At 38.4% G+C, this 21,760-nt stretch overlaps 1 protein-coding gene across 6 annotated transcripts in view; it reads right to left on the reverse strand.

Annotated features, from left to right (window-relative positions):
* SGMS1 (sphingomyelin synthase 1) overlaps positions 1-21,760 on the reverse strand; it is a 328,806-nt gene that overhangs the window by 204,821 nt on the left and 102,225 nt on the right. For all 6 annotated transcript variants that reach the window (XM_079138312.1, XM_079138313.1, XM_079138315.1 and 3 more), the window contains one exon: positions 20,590-20,680. The gene's annotated coding sequence lies outside the window, so the exon portion shown is untranslated. The remainder of the gene's footprint in view (positions 1-20,589; positions 20,681-21,760) is intronic.

Here is a 21,760-nt window from a genome sequence, read left to right on the forward strand (position 1 = left end):
GAAAGGGCTACGGAGCAAGTGTTACTTGTCCCACTCAGAGAGGCCTCAGCACCTAATCTTTGGAATTTAACAGTCAAAGAAACACAGGAGGTTAGATTTTCTGAATTATGAATATTTTGTAAAATGTGCATATATTACATTCTGGGGTAAAAATGCCTCCCAGTGCCCTTTGGCTCTTCAAAATATTTGCCAATATTTTGAAATATACACTGTCCTAAAAAATGCCTTCTAATCTATTTCAGACATATGAATCATACATGTAAAAATCTTACTACTAGCTTTGATCTTGATACAACAAGCACAGGAAGAACAAGGCTGGGCCAACTACTGTTTAATAGAGAGACCATAAACAAATAATTACAATACCATACAATTAGTGCTCTGGGCAAAGCAGAACCAAGTGGGGGAGAGTGCACAGCAGGGAATGACTAATCCTGCTCACATTGCAACCCTGCTTTCATTTCAACCCTGCTTAGTAAGAAACTTGTTTTCTTTCCCCAATGTCCTTTGCAATTTCCTTGTCTAATCCGTATTTTCTTTAAAACAAAAAAGCATCACAGTTCAATTCTGTACTAAATACTCATGTTCCTTAATCGTCATCACAAACTGCATGCAGCCTTAATAAGAAGTTTCTACATCAATGATTATCAACTCTGTAACACATAACTTGAATATTTAACTAAGATTTATCAGAATTTCTTGACCCTATTGTTTCCTCCAAAATCCCTGACCTTCTAACAGTCAATTAAAACTGTATGTGATTTTCTACCCCAAAATCTGAAAGATATAGGCAAATGGTTGATTTATCTAAAATCATGATACCATCATTGAACAGTTCATGTTATTATATTATTTTAAACTACTTTGTTTTAGTTAGCTTTTTTTGCCACTATGACCAAAAGACTTGATAAGAACAGTTGTAGAGAGGGAAAGTTTATTTGACACTCAGGTTTCAGAGATGTCAGTCCGTAGATGACCGATTCCATCTGGGCCCAAGATGAGGCAGAGCATCATGGCAGAGGAAAGCAGCTTAGGAACATGGCAATCAGGAAAAAGAAACTCTGCTCACCAGGGACATAATATATGTCCCAAAGCCCCCGCCCGCCCCCGCCCACCCAGTGACCCACCTCCTCCAGCCACATCCTACCTGCCTTACAGTTACTACCCAGTTAATCCATTCAAGTGGATTAACACACTGATTAGTTAAGGCTTTCGTAACCCATCATTCACTTAAAATGAAAGAGAGTTGAGTTGGAGGTATAGCTCCATAGTAGGAAGCTTCCCTAGCATGTATGAGGACCTGGGGTTCAACCTCCATCACTAAAAGGAAAATAATAATAAAGATCTAAAACTTTTATATATCACACAGATTTTTTTTTCCACAAAAAAATGTGCTAGACTAGCTGTCCAAATAGTTTTAGTAATGAGAAAAAACAGGGAACAAGGGCACAAGGATGTGTAGACAAATTAATCACCCCCATGCCTGCATCCTAACCCAGAACCTGTGAATACACTACCTTAGGCAAAAGGGGCTTTGCAGATGTGATAGGATCTTGAAATGGGAAACTATCCCACATCCAGCTGGACCCAATCTAATCACATGGGTCCTTAAAAATCAAACACTTTTCTGGATTTGACTACAGAAAGGTGGTCAGAAAGATAAAGATGGAAAGAGAGCCATCAGCCAATAAACACTGGCAGCCTCTAGAAGCTGGAAAACACAAGAAAACAGACTCTCCCCTAAAACCTGTGACCCATGATTTTAACCCAGTGTGACCCATGGCAGGCTTCTGACCTACAGAAGCATAAGAGAAAAAAACTTGTGTTGTTTTGTGCTGCTAACTTTGGGTTAGTTACAGCAGCAATAGAAATAATTACAGAGTTAGAAAGATGGATGAATTACTTATAATTTTAATCTTCCCAGATAATCTGAATCTTTACTATATATTTAATTTATTTTAACTGGGGGAAGGAAGAAATTCTTTGCCATTCCTTCTATGTCATGATTCCCCAACTACAAGAGTTTTCACATAATATTCAACTCCTTCTACCTGAAATGCCCTCAGTTCTCTCTTTTATACCAAAAACCCACTCACACTTCTGGCCCAATTCGATGATCCTCTCCTGCAAGGGCTCCCTCTTTGCTCTCTCCTGTGCTGAATTTATGTTGGGGGTCCTGTGGTTTGGTCCACCTGGCTGGATGGTGAATGCTTTAAAAACAGGGCTTGAGGCTCATTTTTCTGTGTGAACCCAACACCTCATAATAGGCATGGCCTATGGTTAATGATTAGTAGTGTTTACTCAACTGGGTTGACTACTAGATATCACTAAACTCAAACCAATTAGTAAATCCTAGTTGTAAATTAACAAGGTATCTCCTGTTGGAGAAAGACTACTGTATTTTTTTTTTTTTTTTTTTTTACATTTTAGTATCTATGGGGGGGGGTCACTTCAAAGTTGTCATATCTAGTTTAAAACAATCTGAAATTTTAACTCCACTAGTGATTCTTTCAATGAAAGAGGATAGAGTGAAATTTAAGTTCATGTTTACACACAAAAGGCTGCATCCACCAAGACTAGAGCCAGCAGCTTGTTTCAATCTCCTAGCAGAATGCTGGAGATCATTAGCACACCCACCTCTACAGAAATAGTTTTTCCATGGCTCCAGGGTCAAAGTACTAAAGGAGCTGCACCCCTTAGTTTGAATGAGGCATCTTGAATAATTAGACTTAACAAATCCTTAATCCAACCATAGACATGTGGCAGACACACCAAATTCTTCACGGTTACTTAAACCAGCACACAGCAAATACTACATTTTGTTGGTGGTGTTGATGCTGTTCTCATTTTAAAGTCCTATTTATTGAGGTATAGTTCGTACAATAACCCATCCTTTATAGTGTACAGTTTTATGAGTTCCGACAAACATGCTAATCACCAGAAGTGAGATATAGAACACTTTCTTCATTCCCCCAAAGTTCTCCTTTATAATCAATCTTCTCCCCATCACCTGTTCCTTAAAATCACAATCTGTTTTTTGACCCTACACTTTTTCCTTTTCCAGAATGTTATTTAATGGAAGCTTAATTTTCCTACTCAGAGTTCGGTTTCACACAACATAATACATTTGTTGTTCTGTTACTAGTAGGTGGTGTTCCACTGACAGACATGTCAGCTTATCCATTCATTAGTTGAAGGACATTTGGGGTTTTTTACAGTTTGGGAAAAGGCTGTTAGAAATATTAGCCTACAGGTTTTTGTGGAACCAGAGCTTTTTGTTTGTCTTGAATAATACCTAGGAGTGGAATTGCTGCTGGCTATGTGCTAAATGTATGTTTAACTTTCCAAGAAACTACCTAACTCTTCCCCAAAACAGCTGTGCCACTGCATGTTCCCACCAGCAATGAAAGAGGGTTCCATTTGCTCTGCATGTTTGCCAAGACTTGGTATTAACCATTTTTGTCCTGTTTCTCTGGGGTTTTATCCATTTTAGTGGATATATAGTGGTACCTCATTGTGTTTCTTTTTTAACGTTTGCTTCTGGAATAATTCTAGACTCACAAAGACATTCCAAAAATAATTGGAGGTTTCCTGTGCATTCTCCACCCAGTTTTGTTGCAATTTACATTATCACAATTATAATTATCAAAAGCAGGAACTTGATATTGTACAATACATTAACCTACAGGCTTATAAGGATTTTACTAGATTTTGCTTTTTGCACATGGTTCTATAAAATTTTACCATACGCATAGATTTATATAACCAATACTACCATTAGGATATAAACATGTTTCATCAAAGCACATTATATGTATAAGATCCTTTTGACATTATAGACATTCCTCTGCTGGAAGAACTTTGGTGAACAATGATGACTTTCTTTTGCCATTTTCCCCTGACCAAATTAAAAGCCACTGTCTATTCTCAGGCTATGTACAAACCATAGTTGACATATCAGTTCACTCTTGAATGCTACTTATTCTTTCTTTATATATGCCAGGCCAGCAATAGTGGATAAAACAGAGAACAAGAAAACAATGATCCCTGCTTTTAAAAGAATTTGGAGTGGGAGAGAGATTTGCACACACATACAATAACAAACTGTGACAAGTATTATCTATTAATGAAAAGTAAAAGTATAAGGAAAGATGAGACAGCCTGATTAAGACTGGCAGGAAGGTCCTGTGAGTAAGCCCTGTTCTCAGACTCTGTATCCAAAGCCCTCCACAGGAATCAGGCAACTGAGTATCTGAACCACTGAGTGGAAAATATGTAACCAACATGTTCTCAAAGCAGAATTCAAACAAGAATTTCAAGGGTTAAGAATTTCACCAAAAAACTACTCATATTTTCTTTAGGTCAAAGCTTGACCCAAAAGATGCAAGAAATGAAAATCACCCATGTGGTTAACTCCAGAACACACCTAGACTCAAAAGTTCTTTCCAATAACCTGCTGTGGTAAACCAAACTCTACCACTAGAGATTCCTTAGGTATGGAGGTCTCCCTCTGCTATTAAGACTAGTCACAAGGAAATCCCAACACAAAGCAAGGACACAGGAACCTATCACTGGCTTTTGACTAATGTCTGGCATGACCCTTTCTTCTCATCTGAGGGACCCATTTTACAAGTTCTTTGAAGAAAGAATTGCTCTCTCTCTCTCTCCTCCCCTCTCTCTCTCTCTCTCCTTTCCACTTGTACATAGTTACTAATATCTACTGCTATTTGTTCTGATGCCTCTCCCCATTCTATATCAATAGCCCCAACAGTCTGATTCATCTCCGCGTCTCCTGGTATCCGCACCTCAAGTTCTCGTGCACGTGGGAGTCAATAAATGTTTTGTGAATATACAAGGTATAACTATCGGATTACAGTGTCCACAGTAGGGCATTGAGGGAGGAGATCATGAGACAGATGAGTCTTAACAGGAAAGACATTGACTGGCATGGATTGGAAGGCCTAGTTTAAGAAACATACCACACAGTAGCTAAATTTAACAGGAGGATACTTGGGTAATGAGAGAGGACAAGGGTAGACCAAAGGAGATGGTATGAGGAAGCAGGAAAGAAGACATGCCTACACACAAATGAAGCTCAGGACCAGACCAGGTTGGCACCTGCTAGGGGTAAGATAGATTCTGCTGGTGAGAGGAGGGAGAGAGAGAAAAGGCATCTCACTCAAAATGACTTTGTTTCTAAGGGCATCTGCCAAAAGCTGGGCTGGGGAGACCAGGAGTCCAAGAAGCAATGAGTGTTTGCAATAGCTGCTGTGGGAGTAGCTGGGAAATCAGTAAAAACTGAGAGGTGCAGGGAAAGAATAAGGTAAGGTGCAGGGAAACTGTCACATATCACTTCCAAACCCTTCTGGGAGCCTTCTGTGCATATGGTGGTGACACAGGCTTGCCAACCTACAAGGCTGGCTGGCCTCCCACCCTGTGATGCCTCTAAGGCCAGATATGGGGGAGCTCACAGGCCACTAAGGAGCAGCTGGAAAAAATCACTATGTTCAGCCATGCCCATAGTTGAGCTTCTGTGGCATAGACTCCATTTAATGATTCATAAACACAAGAGCTCCCACAATAGAAATGCTAATTGTTTTGCAATAGTCACTTTGAAGTATCAGAGAAAACCATTCTAATCCATGTTTTCCAATATCACTCGCTATGCAATCAATCAAGAAGGACTTCCCCTGAACAGGCATTGGGCCCTTGACCTTTGCCATTCTGCAGCAGTTAGGGTGATATGTGGCTTATCTGGAAAGGAGAGGGGAGGGCACCATAGACAACCACACGTCACCCTTCAGGAACACCTGGCAAATCTCAAGGTCAGCTAGCCAGCCAAGGGAGCTCCCAGGTAATAATCTGAAATGGTACCCAAAAATGAAATAGGGACACTCACCAGCTCTGTATTATGACCACATATAGTAATATATGCTACCATTATGATACCATTTGCAACACACTAGTTTCTCAGATGCAAGGTGTTTAAATACTGCAGGACCCCAGTCACACAAGTTCAAGTTACATCATTGCTTCCCGTCTGTCGTAACTAAGATTTCAACTGAGAAAAATTCTGTTTCTGGTTACACAATGCACCACAAGTAAAACAGAAACTGGCAACTCCAGATGGTTGTCAGGCCTCTGGGAAAGTCCACCAAGTTAGCAAAACTGCCCACTTAGGTCCAGTTTCGAAAGGTCACTAACACTATGTGACCCTCTGGCTATCCAAAGACCCCAGTTGGGCCTCCTAAAGCCTTTCTACCCAAGCTCAAAATTAAGTCACATAAGGTCAAACTGTTTTATTATATTTATATACTTTTTTAAAGTATAAAACACTTCAGCACAAATATTCATAAGTGCTGTTTCACATCAGAAATCAGAATTGGGTTATTCTTCAATGACATGATGCTGCCAAGGAGCAGCAGATACTATTTACAAAATGATCCAGAAAAGGTCACACCCATCTATTTCCGAACCCATGATGAATAACTATGAATTAAAGCTGAGTCCTAAAATCTCGTTTCGACTTTTCCCGCCTACCCAAAGAAAGGAAGGATACTGTTAAGTTCAAAAGACCCAAACAAGTTATCAAAAAGCTGCCTGTGAGCACCAAACAAAAGATATTTTATATAATTTATCAACAAATGCTAAAAATGCAATTCACTGCAATTATGCCTCTGCCTACATGCCATGTGTTTGTCATAGGTATTTCTAAATGATGCAGTTTAGGCAAAATGTTCACTTTTCCTAGCTAATACAAAGGCAAAGAGAAGGGAAACTAACATTTGGTGATCTTCTACTGCTATGGTTTGAATGCCCCCACCCCCCAAAAAAAGTTCATGTGCTGAAAACAGTCCCCAAATTCATATACTCAGATTTTGGAGGTAAATCTTTTTGGAGGTCATTAGGATTAGACAAGTTGATGAAGATGGGACCCCATGATGGCATTAGTGGCTTAATAAGGAAGAGAGACATGAACGACTACATGTGCTGTCTCATGTATTATTCTCCACCGTTGTTATGGTGTAGCAAGAAGGCCCTCACTGATGCCAGGACCATGCTCTTCGGCTTCCCAGCCTCCAGAACTGTATGCCAAACTTATTTGTTTGTTTGATTATTTGTTTATCAGTGGTACTGGAGATTGAACCCAGCAAGAATTCTACATTCCCAGCCCTTTTATTTTGAGACAGGGTCTCATGAAGTTGCCCAGGCTGGCCTTGAATCTGCAATCCTCCTGCCTCAGCCTCTGAAGCAGCAGGAATTACAGGTATATGCCACCTTACCTGCCAAGCTTTCATTTTTTTCTAAATCACCTGGTCTCAGTATTTGTTATAGCATCAGAAAACAGACTAAGATGTCTACTTACCATGTACATCAAACCTTGATATAACATATCTTTGAGTTTGCTAAATGTCTTTTAATATTCATTCTACCTTCTTCCTTAATAAGAGAACCCCCATGGGGTTTGTTGTTGTTGTTGTTGTTGTTTTTTGGTTTTTGCAGTTCTGGGGAACAAACCCAGTTCAACCCAGATTGAGCTCTACACTGAGCTACATCTCCAACCTTATTTATTTATTTATTTGTTGTTTGTTTATTTATTTGCTTATTTTTGAGACAGGGTCATGTTAAGTTGCCCAGGCGGCCTTAAACTTATGATCCTGCTGCCTCACCCTCCAAATGACACCAGGCTGAGACACTAGTCTTTTTAACTGATACCCAGAATAAGAACAGCAGACTCCTAAACTCTTTTGAACCCAGGTGTTTGGCTATGTGACTATACTCTAATCTAATCATTCTCTAAGTATGGTCTGGGGATCGCTGGAGTTCCCAAAACACTTTTAGATAGTCCATGAGGCCAAAACTATTTTCATGATCATACTAAGGCATTATTTGTCTTTTTACTGCTCAAGGTCTCATGAATATATTATGGAGAGTTTTGGAGGTGACATGACACATGATACCACAACAGGCTAAATGTAAGCAGATCCAAGAACCCAGCTACTTTCAATCCAGACATAAAATGGATTTACAAAATTATAAGGCAATGCTGTCTTCTCACTAATCATTGGAAAATAGCTCTTTCTCACACAAAAAACTAATTTATGCTACACATAATAGGTTATTATTTTTAACTGAATTAATAAACATCTGTCAAATTTCTCACTTTTCAATCCTAATACCAAAAATATGTGAAATAGTTGCCAAGGGCTGCTGTGACAATAACTACAAATTTGGTGATTTAAAAATAAAACATGATTTTAAAATAAAACAAGATGGTGGACTAGAGGGTGGCTGCATTTCATGTTGCTCCAGGACTCAGTATTCAAGAAGAGGAGATATTGAGAGACTTAGGACCAACTCAAAGCCATCGGGTGAGTCTCTCCGGTTGGGGAGGCATCCAGATGGGGCGGTCATCCCAGAACGCAGGGAACTTTGTGAAGTAGAGCTGCCCAACAAGACACCCCTACCCCGCTGGAGCAGTGAACTCAGACAACTGGGAGCATCGGTACAGGAGGCCGCCCAGCACAAACGCTTGGACTCGGAGTGACCATGTCAGGGCTATGGGCGGCGGCCCAGAGGAGGAGCTGCGCGGTGAGCTGTTTGGACTCAGAGCGACCAGTCCTGAACACCAGGGGGGCTGCCCAGAGGAGGAGGAGGAGTGCGGCAGGTCGCGTGGACTCAGAGTGATGCACCAGGGCTATGGGTGGCTGCCCAGAGGAGGAGGCACGCAGTGAGTTGTTTGGACTCAGAGCCACCACTCCTGAACACGGGGGCGGGGGGGGCTGCCCTGAGGAGGAAGAGAAGCGCCGCAGGTCGCTTGGTCTCTGAGCGACCGCACCAGAGCTCTGGGCGGCTTCCCGGAGGAGAAGGTGTGTGGCGGGTCACTTGGACTCAGAGCGACCGCTCCTGAACACCCAAGGGGCTGCCTAGAGGAGGAGGAGCACGGCGGGTCACTTGGACTCAGAGTGACTGTACCAGGGCTACGGGCGGTTGTTGGGAGGAGGAGGTACGCAGTGAGTTGCTTGGACTCCCAGAGAATGCACTAGAACACCGGTAGAGGAGTGCGGTGCACTGTCCAGAGGAAGAGGAGTGCAGTGGGTCGCTGGGACTTGGAGTGACTGTATGGGGCTCCAGGTGGCTGCTCAGAGGAGGGGCCGCATAGCCAGGTGATTAGGTGCAGAGCAGGGTCCCAGGACCTAGGCGGCTTCTTGGTGGAAGACCTGCACAGAGATAAGCTGAGTGGCAGAGCGAAGGTTCCAGGACTGCAGGCAGATTCTCTGAGGAGAGGCAGCCTAAGGAGACGTGTCTGCGAAGGGTGAGGCTCCCAGGCTCAGGAGGTAGGTCCAGGCCCCTGGGAACGTTGCAGAGGAAGGCAGCCCAGCCCAGGCAGTAGTTGTGGATTGAAGGGAACCTCTAGGACCGAAACTGACCAGTGAGACCACACCATCAGGTGAGTCCTTCCTGCTGGGTGAGGTTTTCCCACAAGGACAGTAAAATCAGAGACACAGGCCCAAACAGGCCTTGCCTCAGCCCGCACCCTAGGTCCCCTTTGGATGACCATTGGTCAACTAGTGGAGGCACCTCTGCCCACTAGCAGGGAATATACCCCACCTGAAGGCTACCACCCCTAGAGAGGCAGCTTCATTATGGAGCACCACATTATCAACTTCCTGCAAGACTTCAGGCTACTGAAGGCTAAGAGGGGATATATTAGAAATCTTCAGGGACATTGTAAGTCAAAGGAGGAAATCTGCAATATCTCAGCGGTCCACTGATACCTGAACATATGAGAAAACAAGGGAAGAAAATGCCACAAACAAATCTAGATGTTACATCAATAAAATCCAATGACAGCATGGCAGAAGAAATGTCAGAAAGGGAGTTCAGAATGTACATATTTAAAATGATCAGGGAAGCAAACGATGAGATAAAAGAGCAAATGCAGGCATTGAATGATGAGATGAAAGAGCAAATGCAGGCATTGAATGATCGTACCAATCGACAGTTAAAAGAGCAAATACAGGAAGCAAAAGATCATTTCAATAAAGAGTTAGAAATATTGAAAAAAAAAAACAAACAGAAATTCTTGAAATGAAGGAAACAATAAACCAAATTAAGAACTCCATAGAATGCATATCCAATAGGATAGAACACCTGGAAGACAGAACTTCAGACATTGAAGACAAAATATTTAACCTTGAAAACAAAGTTGAACAAACAGAGAAGATGGTAAGAAATCATGAACAGAATCTACAAGAACTATGGGATATCACGAAAAGGCCAGATTTAAGAATTATTGGGATTGAGGAAGGCTTAGAGAAACAAACCAAAGGAATGAACAATCTATTCAATGAAATAATATCAGAAAATTTCCCAAATCTGAAGAATGAAATGGAAAATCAAGTTCAAGAGGCTTATAGGACTCCAAATATACAAAATTACAACAGACCCACACCAAGGCACATTGTTATGAAAATACCTAACATACAAAATAAACACAGAATTTAAAGGCTGTGAGAGAAAAGAACCAGATTACATTCAGGGGGAAACCAATATGGATATCAGCAGATTTTCAATCCAGACCCTAAAAGCTAAAAGGACCTGGAACAACATTTTTCAAGCCCTGAAAGAAAATGGATGCCAACCAAGAATCTTACACCCAGCAAAACTTACCTTCAAATTTGACGATGAAATAAAATCTTTCCATGATAAACAAAAGCTAAAAGGATTTACAAAAAGAAAGCCAGTATTACAGAACATTCTCAGCAAAATATTCCATGAGGAAGAGATGAAAAACAATGATGCAAATAAGCAAAGGGAAGAATTATTCTAAATGAATTGTCAAATAAAGGAGGAACCAAATCGTGTCAAAAAAAATAAATAAAATTTAAAAAAAGAACCAAATGACCGGGAATACAAATCATATCTCAATAAAAACCCTAAATGTTAATGGCCTCACTCATCAATCAAAAGACATAGACTGGCAGATTGGATTTAAAAGAAAGATCCAACAGTATGTTGCCTGTAAGAGACTCATCTCATAGAAAGAGATACGCACAGACTAAAGGTGAAAGGATGAGAAAAAAACATACCATGCACATGGACACAGCAAAAAAGCAGGAGTATCCGTCCTCATTTCAGATAATGTGGACTTCAAGCCAAAACTAGTCAGAAGGGATAAAGAAGGACATTACATACTGCTTAAGGGAAGCATAAATCAGCAAGACATAACAATCATAAATATCTATGCCCCAAACATTGGCTCATCCATGTATGTCAAACAAATCCTTCTCAATTCCAGAAATCAAATAGACCACAACACAATAATACTAGGCAATTTTAACACACCTCTCTCACCGCTGGATAGATCGTCCAAACAAAAATTGAATAAAGAAACCATAGATCTCAATAATGCAATCAACAATTTAGACTTGACCGACATATATAGAATATACCATCCAACAAAGAACGAATACACTTTCTTCTCAGCAGCACATGGACCCTTCTCTAAAATAGACCATGTTTTATGCCACAAAGCTACTGTTAGCAAATACAAGAAGATAGAGATACTACCTTGTACTCTATCAGATCATAATGGATTGAAATTAGAAATAAATGACAGAATAAAAAACAGAAACTACTCCAACACCTGGAGATTAAATAATACGTTATTATATGATGAATGGATAACAGAAGACATCAAGAGGGAAATAAAAAATTTCTTAGAAGTAAACGAGAACAAAGACACATCATATCAAAATCTCTGGCACACTATGAAAACAGTACTTAAGAGGAAGATTTATTTCATGGAGCGTATTCAATTAAAAGAAGTAAAAATCAACAAATAAACGACTTAACACTACAGCTTAAAGCCCTAGAAAAAGAACAGATCAACACCAAAAGTAGTAGGAGACAGGAAATAGTTAAAATCAGAGCTGAAATCAATGAAATTGAAACAAAAGAAATAATAGAAAAAATTAACAAAATAAAGAGTAGGTTCTTTGAAAAAATAAAATTGATAAACCCTTAGACACACTAACAAAGACAAGAAGAGAGAAAACTCAAATTACTAAAATTCGGAATGAACAAGGAAATATCACAACAGACAATAAAAAACATAATTAGAAGCTATTTTGAAAATCTAAACTCCAACAAATCAGAAAATCTTGAAGACATCAACAGGTTTCTAGAGACATATGAATTACCTAAACTGAACGAGGAGGACATACACAACTTAAATAGATCAATTTCAAGAAATGAAACAGAAGAAGTCATCAAAAGCCTACTAACAAAGAAAAGTCCAGGACCAGATGGGTTCTCAGCCAAGTTCTACAAAACCTTTAAAGAAGAGCTCATTCCAATACTCCTCAAAGTATTCCATGAAATAGAAGAGGAGGGAACCCACCCAAACTCATTCTATGAAGCCAATATCACCCTGATACCTAAACCAGATAGAGACACATTGAGGAAAGAAAATTTCAGACCAATATCTTTAATGAACATCAACGCAAAAATTCTCAACAAAATTTTAGCAAATCGCATACAAAAATATATTAAAAAGATAGTGCACCACGATCAAGTGGGTTTCATCCCAGGGATGCAAGGCTGGGTCAACATTCGGAAATCAATAAACGTAATTCATCATATCAACACACTTAAAGTCAAGAATCACATGATTATTTCGATAGATGCAGAAAAGCATTAGATAAAATACAGCATCCCTTTATGCTCAAAACACTAGAAAAATAGGGATAGTGGGAACATTTCTTATCATTGTAAAGGCCATTTATGCTAAGCCCATGGCCAATATCATTCTAAATGGTGAAAAACTGAAAGCATTCCCTCTAAAAACTGGAACAAGACAGGGAAGCCCTCTTTCACCACTTCTATTCAACATTGTCCTTGAAACTCTAGCCAGAGCAATTGGACAGATCAAAGAAATTAAAGGGATATGAATAGGAAAAGAAGAACTCAAACTATCCCTATTGCTGATGACATGATTATATATTTAGAGGAACCGGGAAATTCCACCAGAAAACTTTTAGAACTCATAGGCGAATTCAGTAAAGTAGCAGGATATAAGATCAATGCTCATAAATCCAATGCATTTTTATACATAAGTGATGAATCTTCAGAAAGAGAAATTAGGAAAACTACCCCATTCACAATAGCCTCGAAAAAAATAAAATACTTGGGAATCAATCTCACAAAAGAGGTGAAAGACCTCTACAATGAGAACTACAGAACACTAAAGAAAGAAATTAAAGAAAACCTTAGAAGATGGAAAGATCTCCCATGTTCTTTGATAGGAAGAATTAATATTGTCAAAATGGCCTTACTACCAAAAGTGCTATACAGATTCAGTGCAATTCCAATTAAAATCCCAATGACATACCTTACAGAAATAAAGCAAGCAATTATGAAATTCATCTGAAAGAATAAGAAACCCAGAATAGCTAAAGCAATCCTTAGCAGAAAGAGTGAAGCAGCGGGTATCACAATACCAGATCTTCAATTCTACTACAAAGCAATAGTAACAAAAAACGGCATGGTATTGGTACCAAAATAGAAAGGTAGATCAATGGTACAGAATAGAGGACACGGACACAAATCCAAATAAATACAATTTTCTCGTACTAGACAAAGGGGCCAAAAATATGCAATGGAGAAAAGATAGCCTCTTCAACAAATAGTGCTGAAAGAATTGGAAATCCATATACAACAGAATGAAACTAAACCCATATGTCTCACCATGCATGAAACTAAACTCGAAATGGATTAAGGACCTCGGAATCAGACCAGAGACCCTGCAGATTATAGAAGAAAAAGTAGGTCCAGATCTTCAACATGTCGGTCCAGATCTTCCTCAACAGGACTCCCATAGCACAAGAAATAAAAGCAAGAATCAATAACTGGGATAGATTCAAACTAAAAAGCTTTCTCTCAGCAAAGGAAACTATCAGCAATGTGAAGAAAGAGCCTACAGAGTGGGAGAAAATCTTTGCCAATCATACTTCAGATAGAGCACTAATCTCCAGAATCTATAAAGAACTCAAAAAACTCTACACCAAAAATGCAAATAACCCAATCGACAAATGGGCTAAGGAAATGAACAGACACTTCACAGAAGAAGATCTACAAGCACTCAATGGACATATGGAAAAATGTTTAACATCTCTAGTAATAAGAGAAATGAAAATCAAAACTACCCTAAAATTCCATGTCACCCCAATTAGAATGATGATTATCAAGAATACAAGCAACAACAGGTGTTGGCGAGGATGTGGGAAGAAAGGTACATTCATACATTGCTGGTGGGGCTGCAAATTAGTGCAGCCACTCTGGAAAGCAGTGTGGAGATTCCTCAGAAAACTTGGAATGGAACCACCATTTGACCCAGCTATCCCACTCCTTGGCCTATACCCAAAGAACTTAAAATCAGCATACTACAGAGATACAGCCATATCAATGTTCATAGCTGCTCAATTCACAATAGCCAGAGTGTGAAACCAACCTAGATGCTCTTCAATTGATGAATGGATAAAGAAACTGTGGTATATATATATATATATATATATATATATATATATATATATATATATATATATACACACAATGGAATATTACTCCGCCATAAAGAATGATAAAATTATGGCATTTGCAGGCAAATGGATGAAATTGGAAAATATCATGCTAAGTGAGATAAGCCAATCTCAAAAAACCAAAGGACGAATGATCTCGCTGATAAGTGGATGATGACACGTAATGGGGGGTGGGAGGGGTTAGTGTTAGGGTTAGAATTAGGGTTAGCGAGGGGGGCAAGAATGGAGGAAGGACTATATAGAGGGAAAAGAGGGGTGGGAGGGGTGGGGGAAGGGAAAAAATTACAGAATTAATCAAACAACATTACCCTATGTATATTTATGATTACACAAATGGTTCGCCTTTACTCCATGTACAAACAGAGAAACAACATATATCCCATTTGTTTACAATTAAAAAAATATAAAAAAAATAAAAAAAGAAAATGACAAATCAAAGGGGAAGCCTAGTTCAGAAAAAAATGAGTCTGGACAAGATATACTGTGGACAACAGAGTATGGTGTGAGGAGGATACTTTTGCTATCTGCTAAGGAAAGAGAAACATATTGTTTGTGGAATTTTTTCCTATTTCTAGCACTGAATTTTATTTTATTTCAAAACGTGGTGTTTTTCAAGTAAACACTCTAGTTGACTGTAAACTGTGGTTGCCAATGACAGCCAATATATTGTACTGGGAGTTGTTGCAACTTTTAAAAAATTGAACATGTTAAAGAAAATCTTAAGTGCTGGGACAGGAAGAGAAAGGGTTAGAAATTTTAGCAAACTACTACTTTGGGAGAATCTGGTTAGTTAGTTAGCTCCAGAACTGTGACTATTCTGTGTCTGAATATTTGGATAGCATATGTCTATTTCTCTTTGTATGAGCATTTGTATATTTTTATCTATGCATATTTGTGAATTTGCAAAAAAAACAAAAAACAAAACAAAAAAATCTATTATCTTATAGTTCTGGAGGTCAGAAGATGTTGGTAGAGCGGGGTTCTTCCAGGAGGCTCTATAGGAGAACATGCCTCTTATAGGGCTCCTTGGCTGTGGTCATCTTCTAGTAACAGCATCACTTCAACTTTTGCTTCTATCCTCTTATCTTCTCTGACTCACCTGTTTGCCTCCCTTTTATAAGAGCTTACATGATTTTACTGTACTCACCTCTAAACCCTTATTTAAAACTATACCAGATATTACAAAATACTCTCCCCAGCTCATCCTTAACTTAATTACATCTATAATATCTTTTGCTATGTAAGGTAACTTATGCACAGGTTCCAGGGATTGGGACATGGATAGCAGCTTTAGGGGCCATTATTCTGCTCTTATGATATGATAGATATAACCCATATAAGTCAAGCTCTTTGGGATCCTAAATAACTTTTAAGAATATAGAAGTGTCTTAAAAACTAAAATATTTGAGAGCCACTACTCTAGCATATAAATAGATCGAGCAGTTATTAGGCAGGAAAAGTAAAACTCAGGAAGGCTAAGTGGTTAACCAGAGTGATACAAACCAAATAGACCTTCAACTTGAACCCCAATGACCTACTACCAATGAACGTAGGATGGCTCCCTCTGTACAATGCTGCCAACCCTGAACACCCTGACTGTAGTAGAAACAAATGGAAATTATTCTATGGGCATTTTTGCACACATCAAATAAAGAGTACAACAACAAGCATTCAGAGGTGAATTTAGTAAGCAGGAAGGAGGACAAGTTGCAGAGGAAGGTGTTTAAAATAATCTTAAACTTTTCAAGCCCTTATTTAGAATACACCAATTTATTATCTTGTGAGAAAGAAGAGGACAATGTTACAAATGGCCCCATGTTCCAGAACCAAGGCAGAGAGATGAGTACCCTATGACACTCTAGAGTCACATGGCAATGACTAAAGCTCTGGGACACAGGAAGCACACACAGCAAAACACTCTTCTGAATAGATGACAGGGCCTGGTGGCTAAAGGCAAATTCATGAAGACTCATTTTAACAGGGTATCTGAAAGACCACATTCCTGGGCTGTCTCTCTGACCAGAATCACAACTTCATGGTAGGAAAGAAATTGCACTCAGGTGAACTCCATTAAAATCAGGCATCTAATGATCCAAATCACAACCTTCAAAGAGACACCTAAAAAAGAGGAGAAGTGGGAAGATTCTCAGAGGGCCAGCTCCTTCTCTGCCTAGTAAACTGTCTGGCCAAGGCCCACAGAACCAGAGCAGAGGTGATCAGACTCCTTCCCCCACATCCAAGCAATACATACTAGTGAATGATGGCTCCCCTGGCCCAGAGGCTGGCCAGGGCTCCTTGAAGAAGCATAGCCATCCCTGGCAAGCTGCTCCAGTTCTGCACCATGCTTTCCCAGCTCCCTGCATGGAGCCTCTGGAGTGATCAGCTAACAACCATTTTGAAAGCAAAGCCCAGCGGGAAGGCCTGATCTGACAGCCAACAAAAACCTAGGAAAAAAAGGACACAGATGCAAGGAACCATCATCAGTGGAATTTGCTATCTGAAAGAGGAAAAGTCACAGAACTTTCTGGCATTTTATTTTTTTCAGCGTGAAAGCACAGAGTCAATACCATCTTCAGACAACCTCCAGTCACAGAGCTCAGCATTTTCCTAGCCATGTTTATAGCACCTGCCTTTCTAAGATTACACTAATGTCACAAACTGCATACCTATAACCTACAAAGCACAAAGACTTTGCAAAGTAGATACACGCCTAATGTATCTCTTTCCTCATGGAATCCACACACACCTGTTGGCTGCCTTTAGGTGATTATTCTGTTGCAGAATACATTTTAAAACTACTAAATCAGCAATATCACTTAACAATCATTTTGAATTTTTTTTTCATATGCCAGAGCCCAAGGCAATTTAACATTCTATAGACCAAAACCTTCACACTGTGCCTATTAAAGGAATACAGAATGTGAGGACATGTTGCTTAGAGATAATGCCTAATTCACAACAACAGACTTCTATTTTCTGCATTCCATGTGAAGAAGAAAAGATCCACAGGCAGAGAGCCACAACTGAATCCTTTATATCTAGGATTTTGGAGAGGAAAAAAATGATACTTTGACAGAAAATAGATTGGAAGACATAATAAACTGGTTCTGAATAAGTACTCTGTTATAATGAGTTATTTCAAGAGTGGTAATTTCAATTTCCAAAGGAGTAAATATTAAATAGATTAACTAGAAAAAAACCTGAGCAAAAGTGTAAGGACACAGTATATGAATACAGAAGTTATTTAGCAAGCTTTCAAAGAGATCACTATTTCAATATTTTCTTATCCTTAGGTGACATAAAGGAAAATAATTTACCAAAGTATAAAATGTTTAAAGTAAATTAATAAAAAGCATGTACAAAATACTGGTTGTTTTTTTTTTTTTAAATCACTTGGGCACTCCTAATTCAGAAATTATGGTAGATTAGACATTTACAGTTCTCTCTACTATACTATAATTAGATTCTGGGTAAATTAATTTTAGAAACTTTTAATGCAAAGATTAGTTCCATGCAGAGAAACAAATCCCACAAGGATATGGCAAGAACAGTACATGAAAGTCTGAGCAAAGAGCACTAAGGAGTGAGCACAGAAGCTGCAGCTGCCCCTCGAAGCCACTCTGAACACAGCAATGACACTGGCATCTAGATCTCCAGCGTTCAACAAGGTGGGGAAAATCCAACCTGAAACCAGGATTCCATAGGAAACAAAAATGGTCCTGGGTCCACAGCATCCTCCAGGTCCTAATACAAACCAATACATATTTCAAGTAATACCTCAAGATTCTCAGACACAGTTATCAAGAGAATATTAGCAAATAATCTAAAAAACACACACAGTAGAAAAGAAGCACAAACGCAGATTTAGACCACCAAGGATTTCAGATACTAGTATTATAAAAATTTAGGAAAATAAACAACTCTTAACTGTTTATTGTTGTTTAAAAATATGAAGGATGGAATAAAAAATGTGCCAAGTAAAAAGAGACCATCAAGAATATTCAGATTTAAAACAGAAATAAAGTCATTAAAATTAGAAACTCAGTGGATAGGCTAATACAAGAGTCAACACAGTTGAGAGAAAATTCTTGAAGTAGAAGCCAAATCTTAAGAAATTACCCAGAACAAAGCAGAAATAAAACACTGAACAAATTAAAAAGACATGAAAAGTAAAAAGTCCTAACACCCATTTAATCAAAACCAGGAGAAAATTGAGAAAGAATATAGAAGAGAGAATATTCAAAGTACTAATAATGAGAAATTTTCAGAGTTGATAAATGTTATGAATCTACAGATACACAAAATAAATATAAACAGGATGAAAAACAAAAAAACTATACATAGACACAATGTAATAAAACTGCAGACTACTGAAACAAACAATATTAGAATAAGTTAAATCATCTATCAAAGAGTGGCAAACAGAAGACGAACAGATGCCCTATGAGTAAAATGAAAACCATAATAGCACAATGGAACAGGATGTTCACAATGCCAGGAGGAAGTAACTATCAACTAAGAACTGTAAGAGAGAAAGAGATTTCAGAAACCAAAACTGAGAGCCATTACTACCAAGAGATTCTCAGGAAAAGAAATTCTGAAAAAGGCAAATCTAATCAGAGGAAAGGTACAGGATGAAAATGGGAAAAGGAGCAAGAAATGGCAAACACATAGACAAATACCATCTTGAAACAATACCATTGTCTAATTTGTATAATGAAACAATAGATCTGAAGTACTGAATAGACATGTATGTACAGGTGTGAGTCTTTGTTAGTTGTTGTGTGAATTTTGTACTATCCTAGAAAGGAAACAGAATACCAAATACCAACTGACTTTTAAACTGTTAAATGAGCACAAAGTACTTTAAGGATAATCATTAGAGGAACAGAAATAAAATGTATCATTTCAAAATCAGAAGAGAAAAACGAAAATTGAATACACTAATCAACAAAAACTTCAATACAAAAGAATAAGATTAGCAATAAAAAATGGACCATATGCATATAATTAAAACAAATTATTAGACTATATTTCAAAAAAAACACAAAGCAAAATAATCTACATTCCTTATACAAGAAAAAATTTGTCTACCTTAAAATCCTAAACTTTGTTCTCCAAAGAATACTAAAGAAAGATGTTCAATCTCAAGAAAAGCAAATTATGAGACAATGATATACTGTCCTACACCCACCAGGCTGGCAATAAAATATCAAATGTTGCAGGGAAGTGGGACATCAGAAAAACTGTGACAGATTCTCAAAACCAAACTTTTAACAAGATAAAAATTAGTTTTTAATTAATTTACTACTATTGCATACAAGAAGTAAATCTCATAACATTGTAAAATGCAAGTTACAAAACACTACATGCAGAAGACCAGTTTTCTCACATTTAAAAATAAAAATAAGCAATAAATTGCTTGGATATATATATATCTCAGACACAGTAATTGTGCTAGTATGGAAATCAGCAATAACACTAAAACACTACTTAGTTCAGCTAGATTTTACATTCTATATCAAGCTCTTAACCTTATTCTGATTGGCACCCTGAGCAGCACCAGACTAGAATGGCCTAGACTACTCAAATGCACAGAAGCCAACAGACCTGGTAAAACTCAATCAAAAGCAATTCCATATTAAAGGAAGACGACTGGCCCCAAACGATTAAAGGAACAGGTCCAGCCTTTCTGGAACCTTTCCATGAGGATTGATACTGTCTCCTATGCCCTTTATTTATGTGCTCCTCTAACCCTAGCCTGCATTTCTTGTGTCCTCCAATGGGCAAGGTAGCTTCTGTAATTCTTCTACTACCTCTCCCAAATACTGCCATTCCCTAGACTGACTCTGCCCTAGAGCACCACAAAGGTCTGGAAATTCCCTCCATTCTATCAGAGCCTTACATACATTCTCAGAAAAAAAGCAGAAGCAATTACTGATCCATGACTATTTCTAAAATGGGTGAAACACAGAATATAACTTACCTGCATTGTCTTTCATATACCCTTTGCTTGCTCCAACTTCACTGTTTTTGAAACTCAAAATCCACAACCTTCTCAGGCACTGAAGCTTTGCCTGGAATAATAAAGGCAGGAAATGAGAAAGGAGACAACCAACAGGAACCAAAGTATTCATGGTGGAAAGAAATTCATTTAATCAACCAAGTAAAAACCTGACCTTTAAGAGGAGAGAGATTCACCCAAATTAAGGAAAATCTCTAGCTTAGTCTGAGACATCTTCCATCTTTAACCAAAATTATTCACAGTAAATAAAGTTTATAGAACAAATTATTATTTACAAAGGGACTTCACATGTATTTTCTTATTGGAGGTTTAAGATCTTGAGAATACACAAGTATTATCTTCAAATGCAGAAGCCAAAGTTCCCAAAGGTCAAGGGACTGTCCCCCCACTACTCAGCTAACAGATTATCAAACAAGAAATCTAAGCTCAGCTCCGTGATCCCTCCTTCCCAAATCCTTCCACTACACAAAATGGCATGATGTTTTCAAACTTCTTGCACTAGATATGCTTTCTTAGCCAACAGATACAGAAATGGCTTTGCTTGCTAACAGAAACACTGTCATAAGATTGTTTATTTGCTACAGACAAGGTCTTGTGACCCCAAGAAAGGTCACACTGAGGTAGTAAAGCAACCCCCCTGTATCATTCCCACATACTCTCCTTTTTTCCTTTTTTCCTCTTTAAGTCATAGTTACGACGTTTTTTAATTTGTAAATAATTTCAAGCTCAGAAAAATTGTAAAATAATAACAGGACAAAGAATTTCCATGTATTCTTTATCTAGATTCACCTACTACCAACACTGAACCCATTTACTTAATCATTCACTTACTCTCTCCACACTCGTGTGTTTTTCCGAGTCATAGGGCCATAAGTTTCATACCTCATGGCTCTTTACCTCTAAATACTTCAGAAATTATTTCCTAAGAATACTGATGCTCTTTCATAACCATAAAGTAATGAACAACCTTGGTAAATTTAATATTGGTTAATATTTTAATCTATTGTCATGTTCAATTAACCTAAGAATGACCTTTATAACATTTATTTTCCTCCAATTCAAGACTCAGTCCAGAGTCAGATACTGCATTAACTGCCATTTTTTCTTTATCTTCCTTAAGTTTGCAACACAC

The sequence above is a fragment of the Sciurus vulgaris genome (genome assembly GCF_902686455.1).
Source record: "Sciurus vulgaris genome assembly, chromosome: 4".
Classification (NCBI taxonomy): domain Eukaryota; kingdom Metazoa; phylum Chordata; class Mammalia; order Rodentia; family Sciuridae; genus Sciurus; species Sciurus vulgaris.